The following is a 21,814-nucleotide window of genomic DNA, read 5'->3' as shown; positions in this document are numbered from 1 at the left end:
TAGTGAGTGGTGGTGACGTTGGAGGTAGTGAGTGGTGGTGACGTTGGTGATAGTGAGTGGTGGTGACGTTGGTGGTAGTGAGTGGTGGTGACGTTGGTGGTAGTGAGTGGTGGTGACGTTGGTGATAGTGAGTGGTGGTGACGTTGGTGGTAGTGAGTGGTGGTGACGTTGGTGGTAGTGAGTGGTGGTGACGTTGGTGGTAGTGAGTGGTGGTGACGTTGGTGGTAGTGAGTGGTGGTGACGTTGGTGGTAGTGAGTGGTGGTGACGTTGGTGGTAGTGAGTGGTGGTGACGTTGGTGGTAGTGAGTGGTGGTGACGTTTGTGGTAGTGAGTGGTGGTGACGTTGGTGGTAGTGAGTGGTGGTGACGTTGGTGGTAGTGAGTGGTGGTGACGTTGGTGGTAGTGAGTGGTGGTGACGTTGGTGGTAGTGAGTGGTGGTGACGTTTGTGGTAGTGAGTGGTGGTGACGTTGGTGGTAGTGAGTGGTGGTGACGTTGGTGGTAGTGAGTGGTGGTGACGTTGGTGGTAGTGAGTGGTGGTGACGTTGGTGGTAGTGAGTGGTGGTGACGTTGGTGGTAGTGAGTGGTGGTGACGTTGGTGGTAGTGAGTGGTGGTGACGTTGGTGATAGTGAGTGGTGGTGACGTTGGTGGTAGTGAGTGGTGGTGACGTTGGTGATAGTGAGTGGTGGTGACGTTTGTGGTAGTGAGTGGTGGTGACGTTTGTGGTAGTGAGTGGTGGTGACGTTGGTGATAGTGAGTTGTGGTGACGTTGGTGGAAGTGAGTGGTGGTGACGTTGGTGATAGTGAGTGGTGGTGACGTTGGTGGTAGTGAGTGGTGGTGACGTTGGTGATAGTGAGTGGTGGTGACGTTTGTGGTAGTGAGTGGTGGTGACGTTTGTGGTAGTGAGTGGTGGTGACGTTGGTGATAGTGAGTGGTGGTGACGTTGGTGGTAGTGAGTGGTGGTGACGTTGGTGATAGTGAGTGGTGGTGACGTTGGTGGTAGTGAGTGGTGGTGACGTTGGTGGTAGTGAGTGGTGGTGACGTTGGTGATAGTGAGTGGTGGTGACGTTGGTGGTAGTGAGTGGTGGTGACGTTGGTGGTAGTGAGTGGTGGTGACGTTGGTGATAGTGAGTGGTGGTGACGTTGGTGATAGTGAGTGGTGGTGACGTTGGTGATAGTGAGTGGTGGTGACGTTGGTGGTAGTGAGTGGTAGTAATATTTATGATAGTGAATGAAATTAAGTGGTAACGATGAGAGTGATGGTGGTGATAGTGGCAGGGGTAAAGGTGGTAGAGGCGCGGTGACAGTGACACCGGTGGACATAAGGGTGATAGTGAGGTAGTGGTGGAAGGATAGTGTCTCCCACCATCAGAGTCTGACACAATAATAAGCAGACCACTAAATGCTCAGCATCAATAATATTCCTGTCACAATTCTCTCTCTCTCTCTCTCTCTCTCTCTCTCTCTCTCTCTCTCTCTCTCTCTCTCTCTCTCTCTCTCTCTCTCTCCCACGTACACTTTCCCCAGTGTTGCTGACGTCTGTTGATCCACGGACAAAGAGAGCAAATTAAGCACAGGTCGGGAGCGGCCGAGGCAAGGTACAGTCCGCCATTTTACGACTGACTGCACTTGGGGTCCACACGGCTGCTGTGAACACCTTCGTGTACACATGTACATGTACAGTGATGCGTGCACGGCCACAAGGACATGTGTACAAGGCCACACGGTCATGTGTACATGTAGCTAGTTTATCTAAAAAGGTTGTTTACCTGTCTATTTTGCCTGTCTGCCTAGTTGGTTTATCTGTCTACCTGACTAGTTCACCTGTTTACCTGGTTAGCTCATCTGTCTGCCTAACTGATTCCTGTCTGTCTAGCTGGTTCACATGTTTATTTGGTTAGTTAAACCGCCTACCTAGATAGATAACTTGTCTTCCTAACTAATTCACCTGTCTACCTAATTAGTTGATCTACCTAGCTACTTAACCTGTCTACCTAGCTAGTTCACCTGCGTGCCTAGCCAGTTCACCTATCTACCTAGCTAGGTCACCTGTCTACATAACTAGTTAATCTATCTGCCTAGCTAGTCACCTGTTTGCAGCTAGTTCACCTGTCTACCTAGCTAGTTCATCTAGATAGTTTGTCTATCTACCTAGTTAGTTCTAGCTACCTAGCTAGTTCATCTCACTAGCTAGTTAACCCATCTGCCTAGCTAGATCAGTCGTGATATGGGGCTATATCTACACTATTACACAAACCAATGTTTATATTCCGGCTAATGACTCCTGCAGTGTTTGTATTCTATCTAATAATATAACTCCTGCAATGTATATTCTCTGCCAGTGTATATTCTCTGCCAATGTATATACCTGCGCCGTCGGGTCCCTTTGAGATGAACTCTGAGTGTGAAGTTCGTAATATTCCTTTGTCTGCTGGACTGATGGAGGGGAAACAGTAACTGGATTCAAAGACTGGATCTCCAACCAGTCTTTTGTACACTTTGAGAGTGTTGGCCTTATCTCCTCCGCTGTTAAGAAGTACTGAGCTGGAGGTAGGAGGGAAGCACAGGAACAGAGGATTTAATTATAACTGACCTAAGAGGAACTGGGAAGTCGATGGAGAGCCAACGAAACAAGATAGAGTCTTAAGTGGTGTATAACCTTGGCAAGAGAGTTAATTAGATACTCCTTTAATCAAATATATTTATATTTTATGGGTAAAACTGAAATTTCTTTATTAAAAAAAGATCAAGAAAATCCTTTAAAAATGTGTAAAAAAAAATTACGAAGCGTCTAGAGTGTCAAAGGTACTTGTCGATAAATGCCTGGTCTAATGTACGTGTGAGAGTATACTGTGAAAAATCGAAGAGACTAAAAACTGACCTTTGGGTACGCCCCCTTCCACAGTAAGCACTCGAGTGGAAGTGTGCAGTGGATAGTGGTATGTACCCGTGCAGTGGTTAACCTCCTACTTGAGGCGAGGTAATTATTCAGGCCAATTACTTTAATTGTAATTAAGTTACCGATGGATTGAGGGGCGCTACCGAAGACCCACTATAACAGTGTCTACCTCGCTCTTTCACCTGTCTACCTAGCTAGTTCGCTTGTTTACCCAGCTAGTTCACATGTCAACCTAGCTACTTTCCCTGTCTACCTAGCTAGTTCACCTGTCTACCTAGATAGTTCACCTGCTAACATATAACATAATAATGACACACTGTTTATATTTCTTAACGTGTATGTACTAAGAGCAGGTGTGTGTGTGTGTGTGTGTGTGTGTGTGTGTGTGTGTGTATACACCACCATGGCAGATAACTAGGTTTCTAGTAAGAACACTAGACCTGATTGCCCTAACTCCCTCCAAGCTCAGATACTAATCTCATTCTCCTATTTGAATACCAGTAAACAAATCATGTATATATATATATATATATATATATATATATATATATATATATATATATATGTATATATATTATATATATATATATATGTAGGTAGTAGGTTGGTAGACAGCAACCACCCAGGGAGGTACTACCGTCCTGCCAAGTGAGTGTAAAACGAAAGCCTGTAATTGTTTTACATGATGGTAGGATTGCTGGTGTCTTTTGTCTGTCTCATAAATATGCAAGATTACAGGTAAGTCTTGCTACCTTCTACTTACACTTAGGTCACACTACACATACGTGTACAAGCATATATATACACACCCCACTGGGTTTTCTTCTATTTTCTTTCTAATTCTTGTTCTTGTTTATTTCCTCTTATCTCCATGGGGAAGTGGAACAAAATTCTTCCTCTGTAAGCCATGCGTGTCGTAAGAGGCGACTAAAATGCCGGGAGCAAGGGGCTAGTAACCCCTTCTCCTGTATATATTACTAAATTTAAAAGGAGAAACTTCAGTTTTTTCTTTTGGGCCACCCCACCTCAGTGGGATACGGCTGGTACGTTGAAAGAAGAATATATATATATATATATATATATATATATATATATATATATATATATATAATGTAATCTCATAATGAGATACATGAAATCTAACAATCTTAATAATAATAATAATAATAATAATAATAATAATAATATATTTTATCGATGTGTTCAGGCGAGGAGAGCACATCCCGGTGGTGTTCGTCGGGTGGTGTTCGTCCGGTGGTGTTCGTCCGGTGGTGTTCGTCCGGTGGTGTTCGTCCGGTGGTGTTCGTCGGGTGGTGTTCGTCGGGTGGTGTTCGTCGGGTGGTGTTCGTCCGGTGGTGTTCGTCCGGTGGTGTTTCTCAGCTACAGTGAACCAAACGTGACGTAAACACTGTTGCAGTATTGTCTTCTAAGTGATGTTTCTACAGATTGCTGTAACCGCTTTATATATTATTGCTGCTCGGTCTGGGACCGATCGAAACGTCGTCCAGCTCTCGTTTCCGAGCTGTAGGTGAGTTGCGAATTGTTGAAGCAGTGATATTGTGTCTTGTGAATTGTTGTAGCTTACTGTATTCTGATTTGTGAATTGTTGTAGCCACAGTATGGTGGCTTGTAAATTGTTGTAGCCACAGTATGGTGGCTTGTAAATTGTTGTAGCCACAGTATGGTGGCTTGTAAATTGTTGTAGCCACAGTATGGTGGCTTGTAAATGGTTGTAGCCACAGTATGGTGGCTTGTAAATGGTTGTAGCCACAGTATGGTGGCTTGTAAATTGTTGTAGCCACAGTATGGTGGCTTGTAAATTGTTGTAGCCACAGTATGGTGGCTTGTAAATTGTTGTAGCCACAGTATGGTGGCTTGTAAATTGTTGTAGCCACAGTATGGTGGCTTGTAAATTGTTGTAGCCACAGTATGGTGGCTTGTAAATTGTTGTAGCCACAGTTTGGTGGCTTGTAAATTGTTGTAGCCTGTTACAAAAAACGCGATTTCTAAAAAGCTTAGAGATCTCCAGTGAATACTAGAAAGGACTGCCCTTCTAGCATCCAGCCTGTTACTGGGTTTTCGTAACAAGTAGTCAGTATCCTGGTCCAATTATCCATTAGAATTCAATAAGAATTAATAGTGCTTCAGGATTACAACTGGTAGGCTACTAACTAGAGAAATTAAAATTTAATAAATTTATTAATTAAGTTGTCTAGACGTATAGCAAATTAAATTAAATTAATATCAACAAAATAAGAATATTCACTTCTCTCGTGTACAGTATTATTGTGCTGAAAGCACATATCACATTTATAATTCTTAAGTAAAGTCTGGTTCATTAACATTTAATAAGATATTACAAATATGTACAAGTAAGTTTGTGTGTATGTATGTAAGTGCTCTAAGTAGTTCGTTATGTCTCACGACTCGACTACACTTAAACAAGTGACTGACAAAGTCCTCAAATAAACTAACTTCTTGACCAACTGGCGATCAGAACAGTCTGCTTGAACAATAAAAGGAATGCTAAGCCTAATAACAATATAACAAGCAACAGTGACACAGAATCAGGAACAAGATAATATAACGACACTAAGTAGGGACCATCTGAAGATCCTCCACAAAAGTCACAAAACTCCCATACTACTGAATCTAAGTTCAGCATAAGAAAATCCCCGACTGTGACAGTACACAGATACCAGTACAAGTTAGGTCAGAAGCTACAGCTCAGGACCTGAGTTGTTCAGAGTGTCTATGCGACACACAACCTCAGTACAACGTCGAAAATCATTAAGTCTATACAATGTTCTGTGAACAGAGTCCCACAGAACCTACAACAATAATGAGACAGAGATGACCTTCGAACAAGGGCCAATAAGGGAGATTTAGGCACTTCTTGACTGGAATACGTCCAACCACCAAGCGAGTCTAGCCCAGACTGAATACTTCAGGCGAGGTGTGAACACCCCCCCTCGATCACGTGATAGCTCCGTGGACAGTTGCTGCCCAGCAACAGAGAAGCCGGCAGAGTAACGAGCCACAAGCGATAATTACAGTAGTTAGACAATCAAGACTTGAGCTATGAGCACATAATAATATATGAATGTTACATCCTACCTAACAAAAGTAACTAAGTCAAATAATAATATAAAGCAATATATTTACGATTTAGCTATTATCGCAAATATAAGCAATATAAAATTATATGAAAAGGTAATATACATTATATACATATACATAATATACATCATATACATTGTGACCCATTCAGGAGTTGCAACATAGCCACAGTATGGTGGCTTGTGAATTGTTGCAGCCACAGTATGGTGGCTTGTGAATTGTTGCAGCCACAGTATGGTGGCTTGTGAATTGTTGTAGCCACAGTATGCTGGCTTGTGAATTGTTGTAGCCACAGTATGCTGGCTTGTGAATTGTTGTAGCCACAGTATGGTGGCTTGTGAATTGTTGTAGCCACAGTATGGTGGCTTGTGAATTGTTGTAGCCACAGTATGGTGGCTTGTGAATTGTTGTAGCCACAGTATGGTGGCTTGTGAATTGTTGCAGCCACAGTATGGTGGCTTGTGAATTGTTGTAGCCACAGTATGGTGGCTTGTGAATTGTTGCAGCCACAATATGGTGGCTTGTGAATTGTTGCAGCCACAATATGGTGGCTTGTGAATTGTTGCAGCCACAATATGGTGGCTTGTGAATTGTTGTAGCCATAGTATGGCGGCTTGTGAATTGTTGTAGCCACAGTATGGTAGCTTGTGAATTGTTGTAGCCACAGTATGGTGGCTTGTGAATTGTTGTAGCCACAGTATGGTGGCTTGTAAATTGTTGCAGCCACAGTATGGTGGCTTGTGAATTATTGCAGCCACAGTATGGTGGCTTGTGAATTGTTGTAGCCACAGTATGGTAGCTTGTGAATTGTTGCAGCCACAGTATGGTGGCTTGTGAATTGTTGCAGCCACAGTATGGTGGCTTGTGAATTGTTGCAGCCACAGTATGGTGGCTTGTAAATTGTTGCAGCCACAGTATGGTGGCCTGTGAATTGTTGCAGCCACAGTATGGTAGCTTGTGAATTGTTGCAGCCACAGTATGGTGGCTTGTAAATTGTTGCAGCCACAGTATGGTGGCCTGTGAATTGTTGCAGCCACAGTATGGTAGCTTGTGAATTGTTGCAGCCACAGTATGGTGGCTTGTAAATTGTTGTAGCCACAGTATGGTGGCTTGTAAATTGTTGCAGCCACAGTATGGTGGCTTGTGAATTATTGCAGCCACAGTATGGTGGCTTGTGAATTGTTGTAGCCACAGTATGGTAGCTTGTGAATTGTTGCAGCCACAGTATGGTGGCTTGTGAATTGTTGCAGCCACAGTATGGTGGCTTGTGAATTGTTGCAGCCACAGTATGGTGGCTTGTAAATTGTTGCAGCCACAGTATGGTGGCCTGTGAATTGTTGCAGCCACAGTATGGTAGCTTGTGAATTGTTGCAGCCACAGTATGGTGGCTTGTAAATTGTTGCAGCCACAGTATGGTGGCCTGTGAATTGTTGCAGCCATAGTATGGTAGCTTGTGAATTGTTGCAGCCACAGTATGGTGGCTTGTGAATTGTTGTAGCCACAGTATGGTGGCTTGTAAATTGTTGCAGCCACAGTATGGTGGCCTGTGAATTGTTGCAGCCACAGTATGGTAGCTTGTGAATTGTTGCAGCCACAGTATGGTGGCTTGTGAATTATTGCAGCCACAGTATGGTGGCTTGTGAATTGTTGTAGCCACAGTATGGTGGCTTGTGAATTGTTGCAGCCACAGTATGGTGGCTTGTGAATTGTTGTAGCCACAGTATGGTAGCTTGTGAATTGTTGTAGCCACAGTATGGTGGCTTGTAAATTGTTGTAGCAACAGTATGGTGGCTTGTAAATTGTTGCAGCCACAATATGGTGGCTTGTGAATTGTTGCAGCCACAATATGGTGGCTTGTGAATTGTTGTAGCCATAGTATGGTGGCTTGTGAATTGTTGTAGCCACAGTATGGTAGCTTGTGAATTGTTGTAGCCACAGTATGGTGGCTTGTGAATTGTTGCAGCCACAGTATGGTGGCTTGTAAATTGTTGCAGCCACAGTATGGTGGCCTGTGAATTGTTGCAGCCACAGTATGGTAGCTTGTGAAATGTTGCAGCCACAGTATGGTGGCTTGTGAATTATTGCAGCCACAGTATGGTGGCCTGTGAATTGTTGCAGCCACAGTATGGTAGCTTGTGAAATGTTGCAGCCACAGTATGGTGGCTTGTGAATTGTAGCCACAGTATTTTAGCTTGTGAATTGTTGCAGCCACAGTACGGTGGCTTGTGAATTGTTGCAGCCACAGTATGGTGGCTTGTGAATTGTTGTAGCCACAGTATGGTGGCTTGTGAATTGCTGCAGCCACAGTATGGTGGCTTGTGAATTGTTGCAGCCACAGTATGGTAGCTTGTGAATTGTTGTAGCCACAGTATGGTGGCTTGTAAATTGTTGCAGCCACAATATGGTGGCTTGTGAATTGTTGCAGCCACAGTATGGTGGCTTGTGAATTGTTGTAGCCATAGTATGGTGGCTTGTGAATTGTTGTAGCCACAGTATGGTGGCTTGTGAATTGTTGCAGCCACAGTATGGTGGCTTGTAAATTGTTGCAGCCACAGTATGGTGGCTTGTGAATTGTTGTAGCCACAGTATGGTGGCTTGTAAATTGTTGTAGCCACAATATGGTGGCTTGTGAATTGTTGTAGCCACAGTATGGTAGCTTGTGAATTGTTGTAGCCACAGTATGGTGGCTTGTGAATTGTTGTAGCCACAGTATGGTGGCTTGTGAATTGTTGTAGCCACAGTATGGTGGCTTGTGAATTGTTGTAGCCACAGTATGGTGGCTTGTAAATTGTTGCAGCCACAGTATGGTGGCTTGTAAATTGTTGCAGCCACAGTATGGTGGCTTGTGAATTGTTGCAGCAAGTGAAGTGTGATTTGTAAATTGCTGTAGCCACGGTGTTGTCTGTGATTTATACAATGTTATACCCACGGTTACTGAGACTTCTGAACTGTTCCAGCCACGGTATTGTGTCTTGCAAATTCTGTCAACCTGGCTATTGTGACTGTGTCAGTTGTTACAGCCATGATATTTTGTATGTGTGTGTGTGTGTGTGTGTGTGTGTGTTTGTACTCACGTATTTGGTTGCAGGGGTCGAGTCAAAGCTCCTGGCCCCGCTTCTTCACTGATCGCTACTGGGTCCTCTATCTCTTCCTGCTCCATGAGCTTTATCAAACCTCGTCTTAAAACTATGTATGGTTCCTGCCTCCACTACGTCACTTTCGAGGCTATTCCACTTCCTTACAACTCTGTGACTAAAGAAATACTTCCTAACATCCCATTGACTTATCGGAGTCTTCAACTTCTAATTGTGACCTCTTGTTTCTGTGTCCCATCTCTAGAATATCCTGTTTTTGTCCACCTTGTCAATTCCCCATAGTATTTTATATGTCGTTATCATCTTTCCCCTGACCCTCCTGTCCTCCAGTGTCGTCAGGCCGATTTCCCTTAACCTTTCTTCGTAGGACATTCCCCTTTGCTCCAGGATTAATCTCGTTGCAAACCTTTGCACTTTCTTAATTTCTTGACTTGCTTGACCAGGTATGGATTCCAAGCTGGTGCTGCGTACTCCAATATGGGCCTGACGTACATGGTGTACAGAATCTTGAAAGAGTCCTTGTGTGTGGGTATGTGTATGTGTAAGTGTGTATGTGTGTGTGTGTGTGTGTGTGTGTGTGTGTGTGTGTGTGTGTGTGTGTGTGTGTGTGTGTGTGTGTGTATGTGTGTGTGGCTGGTTACAGCGGCTGTCATGTTACGAATCTAATTCAGACTCGCTTACCTGGAGTCGCTTCCGTGAAGGGGTCATCACCCCACGTTGCCTGGTCCTCGATCAGGCTCTCCCCCTCTCGTTGCTGGCCTGATCGATCAAGCTGTTAGTGTCCGCCTCCCGCAGTCCAATGTATGTACTACAACCCGGCTGATCAGGAACTGTCAGCTCACATGGTGGGACGGGAGGGGCGGGGGAGGGCGTTGCCTTAATGCTATCGAAGGGCTCTTGATTCAAGGAACTGGAGCTATTCGTCGTTTAATGGGATTAAATCTGACAGTTTCTCATTCCCATACGTATTTGATACTACTCCATAAATAATAATAATAATAATAATAATAATAATAATAATATTAATAATAATAACAACAATAATAATAATAATAATAATAATCTTAATAATAATCACTGCAAACAGTGAACTAATTTGGAATTCTCGACAATGACGTCTGCCTCCCCATAAGGTCATATAAAACACAATAAAATAACATGGAACTGTCTAAGTTCAAGCGAACACTGATGGTTACCTAGCACCTTTAACACCATTAAGTCCTCTAAAAGGTCACCAACTAGTATTTTGTGAGCATCTGGCGTTGTGTGAGAGTACATTGTACTCATTACTGCACTGGCTTTCTCCCATATATATATATATATATATATATATATATATATATATATATATATATATATATATATATATATATATATATATATATATATATATATATATATATATGTTGGGAGGAAGTCAGTTTTGATGGGAGTGTTGGTCAGAGATCGTCCAGTGGAGCAGTGGTAGACTACAGGCACTATGATGTATTGGTGACTTCCTCAGGTGCTCCACTCTTAGTGTAGAGTGATTATGAGGGTGTTAATGTATGGTCGTGTGTGTGCTCAGGACTTGCTGATTGATATACAGTCGTGGTTCATTATGAGCTTCAGTAAACACGGTAGAACACTGCTGTGTTAGTGGTAGATGAGGGAGAACACTGCTGTGTTAGTGGTAGATGAGGGAGAACACTGCTGTGTTAGTGGTAGATGAGGGAGAACACTGCTGTGTTAGTGGTAGATGAGGGAGAACACTGCTGTGTTAGTGGTAGATGAGGGAGAACACTGCTGTGTTACTGGTAGATGAGAGAGAACACTGCTGTGTTAGTGGTAGATGAGGGAGAACACTGCTGTGTAAGTGGTAGATGAGGGAGAACACTGCTGTGTTAGTGGTAGATGAGGGAGAACACTGCTGTGTTAGTGGTAGATGAGGGAGAACACTGCTGTGTTAGTGGTAGATGAGGGAGAACACTGCTGTGTAAGTGGTAGATGAGGGAGAACACTGCTGTGTTAGTGGTAGATGAGGGAGAACACTGTTGTGTAAGTGGTAGATGAGGGAGAACACTGCTGTGTTAGTGGTAGATGAGGGAGAACACTGCTGTGTAAGTGGTAGATGAGGGAGAACACTGCTGTGTTAGTGGTAGATGAGGGAGAACACTGTTGTGTAAGTGGTAGATGAGGGAGAACACTGCTGTGTTAGTGGTAGATGAGGGAGAACACTGCTGTGTAAGTGGTAGATGAGGGAGAACACTGCTGTGTAAGTGGTAGATGAGGGAGAACACTGCTGTGTAAGTGGTAGATGAGGGAGAACACTGCTGTGTAAGTGGTAGATGAGAGAGAACACTGCTGTGTAAGTGGTAGATGAGGGAGAACACTGCTGTGTTAGTGGTAGATGAGGGAGAACACTGCTGTGTAAGTGGTAGATGAGGGAGAACACTGCTGTGTTAGTGGTGGGGGAGGGAGAACACTGCTGTGTTAGTGGTAGATGAGGGAGAACACTGCTGTGTTAGTGGTAGATGAGGGAGAACACTGCTGTGTTAGTGATAGATGAGGGAGAACACTGCTGTGTTAGTGGTAGGGGAGGGAGAACACTGCTGTGTTAGTGTTAGGGGAGGGAGAACACTGCTGTGTTAGTGGTAGGGGAGGGAGAACACTGCTGTGTTAGTGGTAGATGAGGGAGAACACTGCTGTGTTAGTGGTAGATGAGAGAGAACACTGCTGTGTTATTGGTAGGGGAGGGAGAACACTGCTGTGTTAGTGGTAGATGAGGGAGAACACTGTTGTGTTAGTGGTAGATGAGGGAGAACACTGCTGTGTTAGTGGTAGATGAAGGAGAACACTGCTGTGTTAGTGGTAGGGGAGGGAGAACACTGCTGTGTTAGTGGTAGGGGAGGGAGAACACTGCTATGTTAGTGGTAGGAGAGGGAGGACACTGCTGTGTTAGGGGTAGATGAAGGAGAACACTGCTATGTTAGTGGTAGGAGAGGGAGGACACTGCTGTGTTAGTGGTAGATGGAGAACACTGCTGTGTTAGTGGTAGATGAGGGAGAACACTGCTGTGTTAGTGGTAGGAGATGGAGAACACTGCTGTGTTAGTGGTGGGGGAGGGAGAACACTGCTGTGTTAGTGGTAGATGAGGGAGAACACTGCTGTGTTAGTGGTAGGGGAGGGAGAACACTGGTGTGTTAGTGGTAGGGGAGGGAGAACACTGCTGTGTTAGTGGTAGGGGAGGGAGAACACTGCTGTGTTAGTAGTAGGGGAGGGCGAAGACTGCTATGTTAGTGGTAGGGGAGGGAGAACACTGCTGTGTTAGTGGTAGGGGAGAGAGAACACTGCTGTGTTAGTGGTGGGGGAGGGAGAACACTGCTGTGTTAGTGGTGGGGGAGGGAGAATACTGCTGTGTTAGTTGTGGGGGAGGGAGAACACTGCTGTGTTAGTGGTAGGGGAGGGAGAACACTGCTGTGTTAGTGGTGGGGGAGGGAGAACACTGCTGTGTTAGTGGTGGGGGAGGGAGAACACTGCTGTGTTAGTGGTGGGGGAGGGAGAACACTGCTGTGTTAGTGGTGGGGGAGGGAGAACAATGCTGTGTTAGTGGTGGGGGAGGGAGAACACTGTTGTGTTAGTGGTGGGGGAGGGAGAACACTGCTGTGTTAGTGGTAGGGGAGGGAGAACACTGCTGTGTTAGTGGTAGGGGAGAGAGAACACTGCTGTGTTAGTGGTGGGGGAGGGAGAACACTGCTGTGTTAGTGGTGGGGGAGGGAGAACACTGCTGTGTTAGTGGTGGGGGAGGGAGAACACTGCTGTGTTAGTGGTGGGGGAGGGAGAACACTGCTGTGTTAGTGGTGGGGGAGGGAGAATACTGCTGTGTTAGTGGTGGGGGAGGGAGAACACTGCTGTGTTAGTGGTAGGGGAGGGAGAACACTGCTGTGTTAGTGGTAGGGGAGGGAGAACACTGCTGTGTTAGTGGTTGGGGAGAGAGAACACTGCTGTGTTAGTGGTGAAGGAGGGAGAACACTGCTGTGTTAGTGGTGGGGGAGGGAGAACACTGCTGTGTTAGTGGTGGGGGGGAGAACACTGCTGTGTTAGTGGTGGGGGAGGGAGAACCCTGCTGTGTTTGTGGTGGGGGAGGTAGAACACTGCTGTGTTAGTGGTGGGGGAGGGAGAACATTGCTGTGTTAGTGGTGGGGGAGGGAGAACACTGCTGTGTTAGTGGTGGGGGAGGGAGAACACTGCTGTGTTAGTTGTGGGGGAGGGCGAACACTGTTGTGTTAGTGGTTGGGGAGGGAGAACACTGCTGTGTTAGTGGTGGGGGAGGGAGATCACTGCTGTGTTAGTGGTGGGGGAGGGAGAACACTGCTGTGTTAGTGGTGGGGGAGGGAGAACACTGCTGTGTTAGTGGTGGGGGAGGGATAACACTGCTGTGTTAGTGGTGGGGGAGGGAGAACACTGCTGTGTTAGTGGTGGGGGAGGGAGAACACTGCTGTGTTAGTGGTGGGGGAGGGAGAACACTGCTGTGTTAGTGGTGGGGAGGGAGAACACTGCTGTGTTAGTGGTGGGGGAGGGAGAACACTGCTGTGTTAGTGGTGGGGGAGGGAGAACACTGCTGTGTTAGTGGTGTGGGAGGGAGAACAGTGCTGTGTTAGTGGTGGGGAAGGGAGAACACCGCTGTGTTAGTGGTGGGGGAGGGAGAACACTGCTGTGTTACTGGTGGGGGAGGGAGAACACTGTTGTGTTAGTGGTGGGGGAGGGAGAACACTGCTGTGTTAGTGGTGGGTGAGGGAGAACACTGCTGTGTTAGTGGTGGGGGAGGGAGAACACTGCTGTGTTAGTGGTGGGGGAGGGAGAACACTGCTGTGTTAGTGGTGGGGGAGGGAGAACACTGCTGTGTTAGTGGTGGGGGAGGGAGAACACCGCTGTGTTACTGGTGGGGAGGGAGAACACTGATGTGTTAGTGGTGGGGGAGGGAGAACACTGCTGTGTTAGTGGTGGGGGAGGGAGAACACTGCTGTGTAAGTGGTGGGGGAGGGAGAACACTGATGTGTTAGTGGTGTGGGAGGGAGAACAGTGCTGTGTTAGTGGTGGGGGAGGGAGAACACTGCTGTGTTAGTGGGGGAGGGAGAACACTGCTGTGTTAGTGGTGGGGGAGGGAGAACATAGTCTAGGGTAGAAATAATTAGCGGCTAGATTTAATATTTGTCGTCAGGTTTAGAGCTGTTGCCCACACTGGTTTATCGCTTTCTTGTGACTATAATAATAATAATATTCTTTAGCGGGAAAAAAAATCACCTTATAGACGTCTTTATGATAGAATAACCCGCTCAGGGAGGTATGTTTTTTTCATAGATTGTGTGGGTCACTGTGCACTCGAAGTGGCGGTCTAGCGGGTAGTGAATCATGGATTGTGACTGTGGTGGCAGTACTGGCATTGTTTCTCTGGTAAATTCTCAGCTTTTTTTTTTTTTGTACGGTTGGATAGACCGAGTGCAGTCGATGAACATCTGCGCATCGACGTCTGGTCAGATCCTTGTTGTCAGGCGCTGTGTAGCCATTTCATACCAATATTTATATCTTAACGCACCGTGTGTCTAGTTTGTCTTGCAGTGTTTCCGGTCAGACGTTTCGTCTGTCTGTCATAATATGATTGGTGTGCTGGCAAGTATGTGCTTCTTCCTCGTGGCTAATTTTATAGGCTGCTTCTTCAGCCTCGTTTCGTTAGGTACCGACGACGTGGTTAAGCAAGTTTACCTGCGCGACTGTGGCCAGTAGAATGCTCAGGTTATTCTTAGGTGGTGCTACGGTTGTGTCTGCTCGCCCTGATGATCAACGTCAGTATATCACTTAGATTAACTAACGCTGGAATGAAAAAAGTGATTATTGGACGTTGGATTTTAACCCTTGCTTGGTGGGTCTCAGTTTTCTGTTTGCGTCTTTACTTATTATTATTGCAGATATTGGCAATATTGCATATTATAATGGATTAAATTTTGCTTACAAATGACAATCTAACCTAACCAAAGCTAACTTGTTGGCACTGACGTGACTGGAGAGCAGTGACCGACAAACTTTGTACCGTCGGTCTGTTGTAGTCCATAAGTTAGTGTTGTGTTGGAAGTAACTCGGCTTGTAATACTGAGCAGTGGTCAGGGAGTCTCCACCCTCTGCATTATCCATCATGGACTCTGGCTGCTACACTATTTATGTCTTGGTCCAGTGAGCCGGCAGAGACACAGTTTTAAAAATAATGAGTCACCAGGCAGTATATCTCATGCAGCAGTGCATGAAGCGTAAACAAATCTAATAACTTCCATTTTTCCCTCAGATGAAGACAACGGAGAGGGTTACAGGCCGGAGACTCTTTGCTCTGTGATAAAGATAATCTAGGACAACCCCCACGAGCTCACCAGTACCGCCGTGGGCCCACTCAGCACAGCCAGAGACGAAAAAAAAAGTGGAGTTCCTAGCTGCCTGTTGCTCCTCCTCAGTGCAAATTTGGAGCGGAGCCATCAGCTGGCCCCGAGTGACCCTGGTCCATTGAGATGCAAATGATTGGCTTGCCTGGACCAGGGCAGCCCGTCATAAGGGTCTATTATGATTATTTTGCTGCAGTGATTACGTTGTGCAGTGAAAAGACAAGACGTGGGAAGGGGTTACAGCGGGTGCTAAGAGAGACATGTAAGAGGATGAGATGGAAGGTAATACGATGATGTAAGAGATGATGGAGAGACAGATGACGAGGTGGGGATGTAAGATATGAGATGGATGGTGGGATGATGATACAAGGGATGATGGGGAGAGATGACCAGGTGACAGTGAAAATGGAATGTAATGCAGATGACGAAAAGCACAAAAAAAAAGGAGGAATGACATCGCGGGGAATAAAAAAGACGACGAGGGTATTGAAGAGGAGGAGGAGGTTGATGTTAATGACGAGGAAGCGACACTTACAGGGAGAGAAGTAAGAGGCAAGACAGATACAAGATACATTAAACCAAAATTGTTAATATGCACCAGCTGTGTGTGCCCACACCTAAAATGACATGCGAATATGTTAGAAGACTCTCAGAAGAAGAGTTGTGAGATGACTCACGAAATCGTAATGACGCGACGGTCTGGAGTTTTGAGACTCTCTGACCGCGGGTTCAAACCCCACCCGTGGCATGGTTTAGTTGTGAGATCTGATAGCCTAAAAGCTGCCAGACCTAAAAAGGAATGTTGCAATCAAGAGTTGAAAACACTGAGGATAACCCACTCTGGCTGAGAGGCGGAAGAGAGAAGATATGAAAATCCACATATAAGATAATACTGTACGTGAAAGAATAGGTAAAGAAGACCTTTTAGTGCATACAACAGGGACATCAAGGGACCGTAAACAGAGTAAAAAAGTGGAGTGGAAGGGATACAAGACAAATTATCTCTATAAACAGAGTGGTAAATCAGAGCAGCAAAGCTCTGCTCCAGTATTTTACAATAGGTAAACACAAACTGGTAATCTCTCTCTCTCTCTCTCACACACACACACACACACACACACACACACACACACACACACACACACACACACACACACACACACACACACACACACACACACACTTGGCTGCTGTGTGAGTGTGCTCGACCAAGAGACACTGATACCGCTGAGAGAGAGACAGTATAATAAAGCAAATATTCCCTCTGTCTTCAGTTACGAATTATTAATCGAGTCCTGTGACCCTGTCCGCCCTTGGACTCCTAGAAGAATGTTCCTCCTTCCTACCGTATACCCGTTAACAAATATATTGCTAACTACAAGAATATTAATGTACATAACAGTTCAGACATAGAAATATGCAGAAGAAGCACTGTGAAAAAATAATGAAATTTAAGCGCTTTCGTGACTTCTCACATTATCAAGGAACTATCATAGTTCCTTGATAATGTGAGAAGTCACGAAAGCGCTTGGAATTTCGCTATTTTTTCACAGTAGTTGTTCTGCATATTGTGTTGTCACCTGTTTACTGTGCTGGTGAGGTGCTCTTGATCCAAGGACTTTGTGCTACCTCCCTTTCCTCGGGTCAAGCCTCGTTACCACTTAGTCTTCAGTCACTGTATTCCCCCATGGGACTTTGCGCTTTCCCAATAATAATAATAATAATAATAATAATAATAATAATAATAATAATAATAATAATAATCTATTAGGGCCATTATTAAAGATTATTTGCAAGCTCTATTTAACACAGGCAAAAGTTTTATACTTAGACAAATGGTACAAGGCGGACGGCCAAGTTGTGATCAAGACACAGTGGAGACTTTTCGCCCGTCCATAGGCGAAACGTCTCTCTCTCTCTCTCTCTCTCTCTCTCTCTCTCTTCAACTGTGTCTCTTTCACCAGTTTTGTGTTTCAGTTCATCAAGGCGATAAATCAATGAGAACGTGTTACTTATGTTAATATGAAACTGGAGGAGCACTCTAGGCAGGAGGTCGGTGTTGCATTACACGTGAAGGACGGGTGGTGTCGGCAGGACTTCACACCACATAACCAGCGTATTGTTTCTTACGTATTAAGCATCTCCTCTCGTCTTCCTCGCTGCCAGACGCTGCTCTCTCCCTCTCTCTCTCTTTCTCTCCACTTGACGTAATTTGGTTATTAACGGTTTAAGGGAACGTAGGATAGTTTGAGTTAAGAAATGACGTTGTTATTCTACCATCCTGACTTTAAAGGAAGGTTCCTTGATGCTGGTGAGGGGGGTTCTTGATCTAGGGCTCCGGTTCCCTGAATTGAGCCCGAATACCTTCCATCCCTCCCCCACATGCATTATATAATCCTACGGGTTTAGCGCTCCCCCGTGATTATAATAATAATGATGCTTAGATCGGTGACAAATTAACGCATTTTTAATGTGTTAAAGCGCACGTTGTGCGTTGTGGACGGGATGCTCATGTAGGTATTTCCCACCGCACAGGTTCAGCACTCCTGAGTCACACAGAAACTAGGAAGATCCTAGCAAGATGTAGGAAGATCTTCGACAGTATAATAAACTAGTTCACTCCCGAGTCTTTCAGAAACCAGAAAGATCTTCTAGGATAAACAGTAATATATATATATATATATATATATATATATATATATATATATATATATATATATATATATATATATATATATATATATATATATATATATATATATATGTCGTGCCGAATATGTAAAACTGGTCAATTAGCAAGAACTCAATTAAAATTAAGTCCTTTCTGAAATTTTCTCTTATACGTTTAAAGATATATTTTTTTCATTAATGTTAATGTAAAAAAATTTGATTTTGCACCAAAAGAATCTTAGAAAACTTACCTAACCTTATTATAACAAGAACAATTTATTTTAGCCTAACCCAACTAAATATATTTTAGATTTGTTTACAATAATTTAATACTAAACAAACTCAGTGAAATATATTTTTTTCGTTAGGTTCATAATGATTTTGGCGAAATTATTGCATACACAAATTTTCGTTTGTCCTATATGGCAAGATGAGCGTTGCTATTTAAGCCAAGATCGCAAGTTCTGCCTATTCGGCACGACATATATATATATATATATATATATATATATATATATATATATATATATATATATATATATATATATATATATATATATATTACTAATACCACTTCTTATTAAGCCAGTTCTGGAATACCGCGGGCGCTTGCCTGGAGCCAACATTAAATAATAAGCAAATATAACTAAAACGCAACTAGAGATTTCCTATACCCATTGGAAATGTCAAAATCTACATAACGTACGTCCCGAAGACGGGACACAGCAAGCAAAGATGTACTCCCATAACCGCAAGTTGCTAATTACAGATACGGCCATGCTAAAAAATAAAAAAAGGTAGGTACAAATAAGTAATTTCAAATAGGTGATTACGAGGGAACGAGAAACGAAATTCTTTGATAATTATGCTACTAGGACCTCACGACTGGGAGGAACATTCAAGTGGGGTATTACACCCAGGTCACTATATCTAGGTTATTATAATCAGGTTATTACACCTTGGTCAGGCATTACAGCCACAGATGCTGATACCGACAACACTCACGACTTCAGACTTCCTAAGTCTTCCTAAACACTGATCTTGTGTATTATTGACACATTGACGATTTTAGCATCTGAATGACCCTATAAATGGAGGTCCTTTGATACTTGTGAAGTGCTCTTAATTGGAGGAATTGGATCAAATCAGATTGCCTCTCATTTCCCAGGCGCTGTATGACTTCCATAGGGGTTTCGCGCTTATCTATAATAATAATAATAATAATAATAATAATAATAATAATAATAATAATAATAATAATAATAATAATTCCGTTTGATTGAATTATTATTTGACTTATACTCAATTTTAACTGCTGCATATACGGTGAGACGCGTAACTATTATCCGATCATCCTACAGCACCTAGTTAAGTGTCTCTATAATAACTCGGTAATGACATCCTTTTTGTTATGTTCCTCAGCACCGCCGCCATTAACACGGCCAATACAATAGAGGAGAAGCGTTCAACATTTCGGTGGCAATAATTCTGTGTGTTGCCGTCCCAGAGACGGGCGCTCTCTCCGCCACACAAAGGAAGAGATATCGCCCTTTTGGCATCGGCGGTAGTGTGTTTTGTCATTTTTGTGTCAGTGTCGGGAGACAAGGAGACAATTGATCTACCACCCGCTACGCATCAGGTGTGTGTGCATCGCTCACACACCACCAGCGGGAACTTCACACGCTCCAGACTCAAATGTCGCGGATTTTTTTTATCAGCGCACTTCACAACATCCCTCGCTCTCACACGCCAGTTGAAAAAAAAAATATAGTTTAAAATTCTCACGCCATCAATGCTCTTCTCTCTCTCTCTCTCTCTCTCTCTCTCTCTCTCTCTCTCTCTCTCTCTCTCTCTCTCTCTCTCTTTTGTGTTTATCTGTGTATTTGTTATTGTCACTCGACCTGTAGTTCGCGTTTATATGAGTTTGTGAATCATCTCCGTGACTCGCGTTTCCATGAGTTTGTGAATCATCTCCGTGACTCAGTCATCAGATCACAGTAATGAGTGAGCCAAGGTAACCCACTGCTCATTAGTAGCCTTAAACTCTGGGTTAGAACGTTAACCCACCTGAACATAAGTCCTTTTAATGTTTGAACCAAAATTACCAAATGGATCATCAGATCTTTTAAAATCTGAGCCAAAATAACCAATTGGCTAATGAGTGTTTGAAAGTTTCTCTGAGCCTAACCCATAACTAGGCGCTGTATGACCCTAAGTGTTTACTGCTTTCCACTGAATCTAATAACTTAAAGGAGAGAGGACTAATCAGCCAGCAGAAGGCCTCTGCCAAATTATCAAAAGCTCCACGGAATGGATCATCGTATGACATGAGACCCTCGCTGGGAACAGCTCTACCATTTCTCCTGACGAAGAAAATATGCCTACTGTAGGGAGAGCAGGTGAGAGACGGTAGCCTCGCTCCGGCGATTAATCACCCCCACCTCCAGGCAGGTGGAGGTGTGGGTGAAGGATAGACCTCCCGTCGTCCTGGGACTGAGGCAACACCAGATACTGTCTACCATGACAAATATTCGATTTCTTCGTCTGCAACCATCACTTCATTAATCTTCAGACACAAAATCATTTCCAAGGGAAACGTCATAGCGTGAAGGAATTGAATATTACGCTAAAACGATGTACCGGTGTAATTGTACTTCCTGTGAAAAAGAATAATAGTCACAATACCGTGGTTAGAACAATTCATAAATAACTCACACTCGAACATGAAGGCTAACACGACGTTTCTGTTGGTTCTGGACCATTGTCAAGTCACAACTGAGCAAGAAAAGCAGAGAGGACCAGGAAGAGGGAGCTGGATGAAAGTGGTACCTGAGGTCGTACTAGTAGTAATAGTACCAGTTATAGTAGTAGCAGTAGTAGTAGTGGTAATAATAGTAGTAGTAGCAGTAGTAGTAGTAGCAGTAGTAGTAGTAGCAGTAGTAGTGGTGGTAGAGGTAGTAATCAGTGGCCCTGACACCCAACACAAGAAGAAGTAGTAATGATGTGGAACCCCCCCCCCTTATCACCAGAACTGGAACCTCACATTATCCCAAGAACTGGAACCTCACATTATCCCAAGAACTGGAACCTCACATTATCGCAAGAACTGGAACCTCACATTATCGCAAGAACTGGAACCTCACATTATCGCAAGAACTGGAACCTCACATTATCCCAAGAACTGGAACTTCACATTATCGCAAAAACTGGAACCTCACATTATCGCAAGAACTGGAACCTCACATTATCGCAAGAACTGGAACCTCACATCATCGCAAGAACTGGAACCTCACATTATCGCAAGAACTGGAACCTCACATCATCGCAAGAACTGGAACCTCACATTATCGCAAGAACTGGAACCTCACATTATCGCAAGAACTGGAACCTCACATTAACGCAAGAACTGGAACCTCACATTATCGCAAGAACTGGAACCTCACATTATCGCAAGAACTGGAACCTCACATTATCGCAAGAACTGGAACCTCACATTATCGCAAGAACTGGAACCTCACATTATCGCAAGAACTGGAACCTCACATTATCCCAAGAACTGGAACCTCACATTATCGCAAGAACTGGAACCTCACATTATCCCAAGAACTGGAACTTCACATTAT

General features: G+C 44.2%; 1 protein-coding gene and 1 long non-coding RNA gene across 2 annotated transcripts in view; one reads left to right on the top strand and one right to left on the bottom strand.

Moving 5' to 3' along the window:
* Nucleotides 1-21,814, bottom strand: part of LOC128686184 (homeobox protein SIX3-like) — a 196,202-nt gene that overhangs the window by 93,423 nt on the left and 80,965 nt on the right. The window lies entirely within an intron of this gene.
* LOC138852458 (uncharacterized) overlaps nucleotides 4,188-21,814 on the top strand; it is a 308,897-nt gene continuing 291,270 nt past the window's right edge. The window contains exon 1 of the long non-coding RNA XR_011391761.1: nucleotides 4,188-4,427. This is a non-coding gene — a long non-coding RNA (uncharacterized lncRNA). The remainder of the gene's footprint in view (nucleotides 4,428-21,814) is intronic.

Source organism: Cherax quadricarinatus, chromosome 9 (genome assembly GCF_038502225.1).
Source record: "Cherax quadricarinatus isolate ZL_2023a chromosome 9, ASM3850222v1, whole genome shotgun sequence".
Taxonomy (NCBI): domain Eukaryota; kingdom Metazoa; phylum Arthropoda; class Malacostraca; order Decapoda; family Parastacidae; genus Cherax; species Cherax quadricarinatus.
This window is presented reverse-complemented; position numbering and strand designations above follow the sequence as displayed.